Source organism: Mirounga leonina, unplaced genomic scaffold (genome assembly GCF_011800145.1).
Source record: "Mirounga leonina isolate KUSES-001 unplaced genomic scaffold, KU_Mleo_1.0 Mir_172, whole genome shotgun sequence".
NCBI lineage: Eukaryota > Metazoa > Chordata > Mammalia > Carnivora > Phocidae > Mirounga > Mirounga leonina.
The window spans coordinates 16,128,485-16,138,718 of record NW_023270442.1 but is presented as its reverse complement, the minus strand read 5'-3'; positions in this window follow the sequence as shown (position 1 = coordinate 16,138,718).

The following is a 10,234-nucleotide window of genomic DNA, read 5'->3' as shown; positions in this document are numbered from 1 at the left end:
AGGGGTGGTGGTCCAGATGGAAGCACATGCATAGCTTTGAGATCTCTTTTGGGGCATAAACCAATAGGACTTGATGGTGGATGGACTATGAGGGCAAAGAAAAGTCAAGGATGACACCTTGAGCACTTGATTCCCAGTGTGGATTGAAAGAGCTGGGGGGCAGGTTTTGCCACAAAAAGCTCTCAGAAAGACTGACGTATAGTACTGTGTAAGTTTAAGGTGGGAAACATAATGATTTGATGTATGTATATACTGTGGAATGATCACCATACTAAGTTTAACGAACGTCCATCACCTAGCTAGAAATATTTTTTTCTAGTGATGGATATTTTTACCATCTACTTTCCTAGCAACTTCAAATACGCAATACAGTATTGTTGACTGCAGTCAGCATGCTGTGCATTGCCTCTCCAAGACTTGTGTATATTATAACTGGAAGTTATGAGGCGGTCTCTCACGGTTTTGATTTACATTTCCCTGATGATGAGTGATGTTGAGCACCTTTTTATGTACCTGTTGGTCGTTTGTGTATCTTCTTTGGAAAGATGTCTATTCAGATCCTTTGTCCACTTTTAAAAATGGATTATTTGTTTTTTGTGGGTTTTTTTTTTTTTGCTATCAAGTTGTATGACTTTTTAATATATTTTTGATATTAACCTCTAATCACATATATGATTTGCAAATATTTTTCCCATTCTGTAGATTGTCTTTTCATCTCATTGATGGTTTCCTTTGCTGTACAGAAGATTTTTAATTTGAGGTAGTCCCACTTGTTTGTTTTTTGTTTTGTTGTTTGTGCTTTAGATAGCGTATCAAAAAAGTCATTGCCAAGATCCATGCCAAGGAGCTTTCTTCCTACTTCTTCTGGTTTCTAGTCTTATACCTACATGTCTTTAATCCTTTCCGAGTTAATTTTTGTGAGTGGTGTAAGGTGGGAGTCATCTAGTTTCATTTTTTTTTCACGTGACTATCCAATTTTCCCAGCACCGTTTTTTGAAGAGAAAATGTCTTTTCTCCACTGGGTATTCTTGGCTCCCTTGTCAAATATTAGTATATGCTTGGGCATGAGGGCTGTTGTTGAGGAGACCATGGTGTCTATCCCTATGGCGCCCTGGAATTGGTTTCAGGCCTCTATACTCAGAGGGACTCAGCGAAAAGGGGTGCTGCTTATTAGAAACATCACAGTCTTGGAGCAAGACCTTCTCCCTGCAGTGTGGTATGAAGCAATATAAGTGTGTTGTCTGAAAGGCTGGGCTCCATGCCTGAAAAGGGAATCAGTTGTGCCCATGCTTGGCTGGAGAAATTTCCGAAGACTGGGGATCTTTAGTACCCATCACACTGGTGAGTCCCCTGAACTGGGAGATGTGGGTCTAAGGGCCCTTATCCCTGTCCTTGGGACCCACTTCACTGCTTGTTCTAGAGCAGTATTGCCAAGGTTGGGAAAGCCCGCCATTCTTGTACATTTCTGGTGCGTATGTAACAGGGTATTACCTCCTTGCAGAGGAATTAGGCCCTGTCTTTTGAAATTCAGAATATACACCTGTTCCGGGAAGGGAAGTTGTTAGGAGGAATTTATCCTACAGATACCCTCCCATGGGTACAAAATGGCAGCAGGGCAAGGATGTTCTTTAAAAGCTCCCAGCCAAGTGGTTGCAAAGGTCACGCATTATCCAGCAAGAGGATAATGGTTGTAATTTTTTAAGTGATAAATTATAACTTGTTTACCATCATTAAAAAGGTAAAAGTGTTTAAATGGTCTGAACATTGTATGGTGTGCTTGGTAAACTTCAGTAATTATCTTGGGCCCTGGTTTATGTGTATGCAGGACTTGCTGGTAGACAGTGCTCTCTGGTGGTCAAGTGGCCAAACTTCATGGCATCTGGATCCATCTCCTGTGCCTGTCATACCCAGTACCACAAACTGGGGGCTTAAAACCACAGAAATGTATTCTCTTATAGTTCTGGAGGCCAGAAGTGCGGTATCAAGGTGTTGACAGGGCCATGCTCCCTCTCAAGGCTCTAGCAAAGAATCCTTCCTTGTCTCTTCCAGCTTCTGGTGGTTGCCGACAATCCTTGGGGTTCTGTGGTTTGTGGTTGCATCATCCCAATCCCTGCCTCTTCCCCTGTGTGTCTGTGCGTGTCCTCTTCCCTTCTTATCAAGATACCGGTCTTTGGATTTAGGGCCCTCCCTGATCTAGTATGACCTCATCTTCACTAATTACATCTGCAAAGACCCTCTTTCCAAAATAAGGTCATGTTCTGTGGTTGCAGGTGGACATGAATTTGGGGGGGACACTATTCAACCTCCTACAGAATCTTTCCTTAACCGTTCTATTGATTCATTTCAATTAATCTAATAATTGACTTAGTCCCGAGCTGTTGTTTATCACGAATAAGGATTCTTGTCTGCATACATAACACTAGTTTTCTTTTGCTGTAATTTGCTCTGATACGCACACTTTTTTCTATCACCATCAAAGTTATATATGCTATCTTTACTGTTGTTTTTGTTATGGGGTATTCGGTATCTCTAAGGGGCTTAACTGGACTGTCAACTTTCTCTTCTCTACCTTCCTCCCTGGCTTGTAAAAGAAATGATAGCTAATCTGCTGAGTTCTTGCCGAGCAAGTTGCTGCTTTTAGTGCCTCACACTGCAACTCATCCCATTATCATACAAGGCTCGCTACACTGTAGAGTCTAGCTTGGGGGAACCCTTTCAAAAACAGGCTTTATGGGGCACCTGGATGGCTCAGTTGGTTGGGTGTCCGATTCCCGATTTTGGCTCAGGTCATGATCTCAGGGTCCTAAGATCGATTCTGCTCCAGCTCCATGCTCAGTGGGGAGTCTGTCCCTCTCCCTCCCCCATACCCCTACCCCCCGCTTGTGCTCTCTCTCTCTCAAATAAATACATCTTTTTTCTTTTTTTTAATTTTTTTTAAAGATTTTATTTATTTATTTGAGACAGAGAGAATGAGAGAGAGAGAGAGCACATGAGAGGGGGGAGGGTCAGAGGGAGAAGCAGGCTCCCCGCTGAGCAGGGAGCCCGATGCGGGACTCCATCCAGGGACTCCAGGATCATGAGCTGAGCCGAAAGCAGTCGCTTAACCAACTGAGCCACCCAGGCGCCCCAAATAAATACATCTTTAAAAAAAAAAAAAGACTTTAAATCATCTAGGTTGTAATACTGATTTTCTTCCATAGCTGTCTCTGTGCTTTCTGCACCTCTTTGTTTTAACTGGTGATGGCTACTCTCAGTTATCAGTGGTCTACAGAAGAAAAGATTCTTTAGCAATCATTTTCCAGACCTCACCTTCCTTGGAAAAGAATCTTTGTTCTGCTGTCAAAAGATATCTTTATCTTCTGCTATTTGGCAACTCTTGTTCTTTGAACCCTCCCTTTTTAGAAAAACAGCTTTGAGATATAATTCACGTACTGAGCAGTGTACCCGTTGAAAGCCTACAATTTAATGGTTTTTAATATGTTCACAGAATTGTTCAGCCATCACCACATTTTAGAACATTTTCATCACCCCTCCAAAAGAAGCCCTATACCCATTAGTAGTTACACCCATGCCCCCAGCACTAGGCAACCACTAACCTAATTTCTGTCTATAGCTTTGCCTATTCTGGATGTTTCATTTGACTGGAACCTTAAGATGTGTGGTCTTTTGTGACTGACTTCTTTCACTTAACATAATGTTTCAGGGTTCATCTGTGTTGCACTGACTTTTTTTTTTTTTAAAGATTTTATTTATTTGACAGAGAGAGACATAGTGAGAGCAGGAACACAAGCAGGGGGAGTGGGAGAGCGAGAAGCAGGCTTCCTGCCGAGCAGGGAGCCCGATGTGGGGCTCGATCCCAGGATCCTGGGATCTTGACCCAAGAAGAAGGCAGATGCTCAACTGACTGAGCCACCCAGGCGCCCCTGTGTTGCACTGACTTTTGAAGTTCACATTTAGCAAGTCTGATTCTTGATAAGATTTTATTTTATTTTATTTTATTTTATTTTTTTAAAAAAGATCTTATTTATTTGAGAGAGAGAGCACAAGCAGGGGGAGCACCAGAGGGAGAGAGGGTGAAGCAAGGCTCCCTGCCAAGCAGGGAGCCCGACTCGGGGCTCGATCCCAGGACCCCAGGAACATGACCTGAGCCAGAGGCAGATGCTTAACCAACTGAGCCACCCAGGTGCCCCTTGATAAGATTTTATAATGAACTTTTAGTTCATAGAAATATTTATCTTTATTTATTTTTTAAAGATTTTATTTACTTATTTGCAGAGAGAGAGAGAGGGAGCACAAGTAGGCAGAGCGGCAGGCAGAGGGAGAGGGAGAAGCAGGCTCCTTGCTGAGCAGGGAGCCCGATGTGGGGCTCGATCCCAGGATCCCGGGATCATGACCTGAGCTGAAGACAGCCGCTTAACCGACTGAGCCACCCAGGCGCCCCAGAAATATTTATCTTTAAAAGTATTAATTGGATATAATAAAGGTGATACAATAAAGACATTATAGACTTTATGGCTTTCAAAATAAATTTTTCAAAAGTACACATGTGTATATTTTGTCAGTTTTTCAGAATTTTAAATAAAACATTTCAGTATTCTAATTTGCTCATCTATGCTTAAAATTTTTTTAAAAATGATTTGTTTTAAAGTGTTCTGCAGAAGTGGCTGATGTAACACTTTTTTTTTTGAAATATCAAATTTGTGAGACCGTTAATGTCTTCAATCCCTCAAATACTTTATATCTAAATAGAATTTGACAGATATAGTTCCCCATTACCAATTTTAATTTTAAAATTAAAGCTGTGGTTTAGCAACTTATTGGTGCATAACATATTACTCCAAAATCCAGTGGTTTAAAACAAGAAACATGTGTTTTCTCACAGTTTCTGGAGATAAGGAATTTTTATTTTTTTAAGCAGGCTTTACACCCAACACAGCGTTTGAATTCACAACCCTGAGACCAAGAGCTGAGACCAAGAGCTGGATGCTCCACCAACTGAGCCACCCTGGCACCCCTATGGAGATAAGGAATTTGGGCATGGTTTTGCTGTGCGACCTTCTGGTTGAAGGTGTCTCATGAGGTTGCAGTTAGATGTCAGTTGGGGCTGCAGTCATGCGAAGGCTTTACTGGGGCTGGAGGATCCCTTCCAAGATGGCCTTTGGTTGGAGGCCCCAATTCTTAGCCATGCAGACTCTTCACAGGCAGCTTGAGTATCTTCAGGATTGGCATCTGCTTCCTCCAGAGTGAGTGAGCGAGCCAGGAGACAGGGAGAAAGAAGCCAAAATGTCTTTTAAGTTCTAGGTTCACAAGTTACATGTCATTACTTTGCCATGTTGTCTGGCTGCACAGATCCACTCTGATCCAGTGTGGGAAGAGCCTACACGAGGATATTAATAATAGGCAGGGATCATATGACAGTCTTGGCTGGCTCCACTGGAAAAGTCATCTGATTCCCCAGATTGACCCGGTCCCAAAATAATTTGAAGTCGCTCATTAGGCAGTAAATATTAGGTCAACTCTGGGTGTGTTTTAACTGGCGTCTGAACACCTGAACTTAAAGAATATTGCACGGACCATGTGAAAATATATTTTATATGCGTGTGTACTTATATATGAATGTATGTTGAAAAAGTTTGCATTTTTAAAGCAAAACTGCAACTTTTGAAAAAGTTTAGAAATTGTGTAGTAGCAATCACTAGTCTAATAAATTGAATCCTAAAAAAGAATTAGACTGGAGGGTAACATCTGTATGTGCTTCAGGAGAAGCTTCACTGTTATTTTAAAATAAAACTGTGTCAAATACGGTAGCCACCGACCACTTGAACTGTAACTAGTCTACACGCAGATGTGCCGTAACATTAAAATTAAAGACTTAGTTACAAAAATTGCAAATGATCTCACTAGTATTTTTCATACTCGTTACATGTTACAGCGATGGTATTTTGGTTATGTTGGGTTAAATACATTCAAACTAATTTTACCGGTTTCTTTTTACTCTAGCTACGACAAAACTTAAAGTTTCATGTAATTGCTTTGGTGGCTCACATTCTATTTCTTTTGGCGACTGCGGATTTGAAATGGAAAAGTTTGGCTGGATTTAAAATCCTTTGGCGGGATCACAAGAAAACAATCTGAATAAAAACAAAAGCTGCTAGATTTAAAGAATGGATCGTTTCTCTGAACTCTGCGTTAAAGAGATTGAATAATCTGAAACCTGGTTAACGGCAAGAACAGAGAATTTTTGGAAAATGGGGAAACAGTCTCCTGTTTGTTACTGCCTACTTGTTTCTCTTTTTTTTTTAAGATTTTATTTATTTGAGAGAGAGAAAAGGAGCAGGGGGGAGGGGCAGAGGGAGAGGGAGAAGCAGGCCTCCTGCTGAGCAGGAAGCGCAAAGCGGGGCTCCATTCCAGGACCCTGGGATCATGACCTGAGCAGAAGGCAGACGCTCAACCGGCTGAGCCACCCAGGCGCCCCTGTTACTGCCTACTTGTGCAAATGAAGCTGTCCATCAGTGGTAACCCTAAAAAAATGGGAAGAGATCATCTTTAGAAAGTCATCTTGGTCAGGGATTGCATACACACTTGGTCCTCATTATTCATGAACCCATGTTTGTCAGTTTGTCCACTCACTAAGATTCGTTTGTAACCCCCCAATCGTTGCTCCCAGGGCTCTCACAGTCATTGCAGATATGAACAGAATGGCAAAATATTTGGGTGGTCCAAAGTGTAGGTTTCCAGCTGAGGTAAAATAAAGTGACACTCTGCCTTCTTGTTTCTTCTCTCATACTGTATACAAGTGTCCTTTTTTTGGTTTATTTATTGACCTTTTTTTTTTTTTCCCACATATCTGTGCTTTTCGTTGGTGATTCTGCTGTTGGAAATGGCCCGGGGATTAGAGCCACGGTGCTATCTAGAGTCCTAAGCCCAGGAAGGCTGGGATGTGCCTTATGGAGAAAATCCACATGTTAAATAAGCTTCCTTCAGGCACGAGTTTGTAGGGAAGGAAAAATAATTGTCCCTCTACCCTTCTGGGTTCTTAGCTGAGACCCCTGTAATAAAAGATTAACATGAGAAAAAACAAACTGTTTTGTTTGTTTGTTTATTACCATGTAATTTGCTTTGCTTTGTTTCTGTTGAAGTCTGGTTGACACATAATGTTCCATTAGTTTCAGGTACAACAAGTCTGGAGCTGTGCTGTGCTCCCCGCAAGTGTAGCTGCCATCTGTCACCATACGACGCGATCACAATGCCACTGACTGCATCCCCTGTGCTCTGCCTTTTATCCCCATGACTTATTCATTCTGAAACTGGAAACCTGTGCCTCCCACTCGCCTTCGCCCATTTTGCCCACCCCCCCGCCCCCGCCCCGCAGCGAGCAGTGTGTTCTCTGCATTTATGGCTCTTTGTTTGTTTCTTCATTTGTTTTGTTTTTTAGATCCACATGTAAGTGAAATCATATATTTGTCTTTCTCTGTTGGACTTACTTCACTTAGCACAATACCCTGTAGGTCCATCCACGTTGTCGCAAATGGCTGAGTCAAACAGAAGTTTATTAACACATCTACCTCGTGTACAGGTGGGAGATATAGGGAACTATGAGTAACTCCTCGAGGTGGCTTAGGACTCAGGATTAAATGCCATCTTCATAGGGGAAGGGGAGGGGATGTAGGTCTCCTGGGGCACAGCAGACGGTTTTTAGGAAAGCTAAAGGGGCCTCAGAAGACTAGATGGGAGGTCGACAGTTCTGGACAGAGTGTGTCTGGGTGTGGAGCCGACTTCAAGTCTCGTCTCCTGTGATGAGAGTCCGTCTTCCCTGCTGAAGACACTCCCGGGAGGGGATTGATGACGACCCCGAGGTCCTTTGGAGGAGCTGTCTTCAGGCAGGTGAGGGAGATCAGAGCGTCTCTCCTGCACCTGCTGTTTTCCAGTGTCTTCAGTTCAAAGTAATCAGTGTCGGGGTGGCATATTCTGCCGCCCTTCGTGTTTTGGTGCTGTGGTGGTGAGTTTAATGTTAATGAACGAACAGTACGTTCCGTCCAGAGAAAGGAGTAAGAAATGTGCAGACCTGTGCAGGAGGCTGTTCTGGAAAGTACTACAGTAACACCTACAGCGTGAGATGGAGCAAAGGAGACAGAAATGGGGCTGAATGTGTGGATTTATGAGATGACTATTCTTTAAAAAACAATTAAAAATTGCAGTGGAGAGCATTGTTGGGAGGCTGAAAGCCAAAGAAATTTACAGCCATGATACCCAGCATCAGGAGAATCGTTATGCCCTTCTTGGCTGGCTCGCGTGTCTCCAAATAAAAGTGTTGTGCGTGGAAGAGCAGGTTTTCAGTGTTAATGAAACTGGCTCGTTTTACAAGGATGTTGGCAAATGAATCTGTATAACCCAAATGGCCTTTCGGTTGAAAACGTTCTATCAGAGGCTTGCAGGAACCTGACCCTAAGAAATAGTTCAGTAGTTACTAATGCAGTGTTTGCAGGAACTCTACAGAGTGTCACTAACTACTGTGGGTAATGGGAATCAATTCTTTCATGCGCACAGCCTGTTTATTTTTAATAAATAAACCCTATTTTTAATAAATAAATTGAAAAAAATCAACTTTCTCACTTAAAAATTGAAAAGACTTGAGAAGTTTTATACACGTTCAATATTTAATATCTTCCTTAGTATTTTATATTCTTGTAATTATGTAATATAAAGAAAATACTGGGGACGCCTGGGTGGCTCAGTCGGTTAAGCAACTGCCTTCGGCTCAGGTCATGATCCTGGAGTCCCGGGATCGAGTCCCACATGGGGCTCCCACCTCGGCAGGGAGCCTGCTTCTCCCTCTGACCCTCCCCCCCTCATGTGCTCTCTGTCTCTCTCATTCTCTCTGTCTCAAATAAATAAATAAAATCTAAAAAAAAAAAAAAAAGCAGAAAAAGACCCACAGATACAGAAATAAACTGGGGGTTGCCAGAGGCAAGGGGTGTGGGGGATGGGCAAAATGGGTGAAGGGGGGCAGGAGATACAGGCTTCCAGTAGTGGAATGAATTCGTCATGGAGATAAAAGGCACAGCATAGGGAATATGGCCAATGGTGTTGTAATAATGTGTGTTACACTGTGGTGAGCACAGCAAAGTAGTGTTGAATCACCACGGTATACACCTGAAACTAATGTAATATTGGGTGTCAACTGTACTTCAATTAAAAAAAAAAATGGCTGGGATACCTGGGTGGCTCAGTCGTTAAGAGTCTGCCTTCAGCTCAGGCCATAATCCCAGGGTCCTGGGATCGAGCCCCACATCAGGCTCCCTGCTCGGCAGGGAATCTGCTCCTCCCTCTGACCCTCCCTCCTCTCATGCTCTCTCTCTCTCAAATAAATAAATAAAAATATTAAAAAAAAAAGAATATAAAGAAAATACTGCAGTCTTTTCTATCAAGGCTCTGTAAATGGCCTCCGTGCCTCCAACTCACTTCTACGTGTTATGTAAACAGCAACATATCTGTGTTGCTATCAGATGAGAAAAATTGGGAATTACGACATCACAGTCTTATTTAGAACTCATTTATATGTGACTCAAACAGCCTCATGACCATCCTTGACAGAATGGGTAAAATATCCATTAAAAAGAATAAGGCAGCTCTAAGTGTAGTGAAATGGGACTGGCTTCAAAGTATCCTAAATGAGAAAAGCGTGGGACCATGTCGTGTGTACCTAGATCTTTGTTGCTGCTGCAACAAAGTATCACAAATGCCGTGGCTTAACACAAATGTATTATTTTACAATTCCCTGGGTGGGAAGTCTGACACAGGTCTTAACTGGGCTAAAATTAAGGCGTTAGCTGCTGCATTCCCTTCTGGAGGTTCTAGGGGAGAATTATTTATTTATTAATTTAAATTCCATTAAGGAGGGCACATGATGTGATGAGCAGTGGGTGTTAGTCACAACTGATCAATCATTGAACACTACATCAAAAATTAATGATGTACTTGGGCGCCTGGGTGGCTGTTGGTTGGGCGACTGCCTTCGGCTCAGGTCATGATCCTGGAGTCCCGGGATCGAGTCCCGCATCGGGCTCCCTGCTCGGCGGGGAGTCTGCTTCTCCCTCTGACCCTCCTCCCTCTCATGTGCTCTCTCTCTCTCATTCTCTCTGTCTCAAATGAATAAATAAAATCTTTTAAAAAAAATTAATGATGTACTTACTATGTGTTGGCTAGTTGAATTTATTTATTTATTTATTTGAGA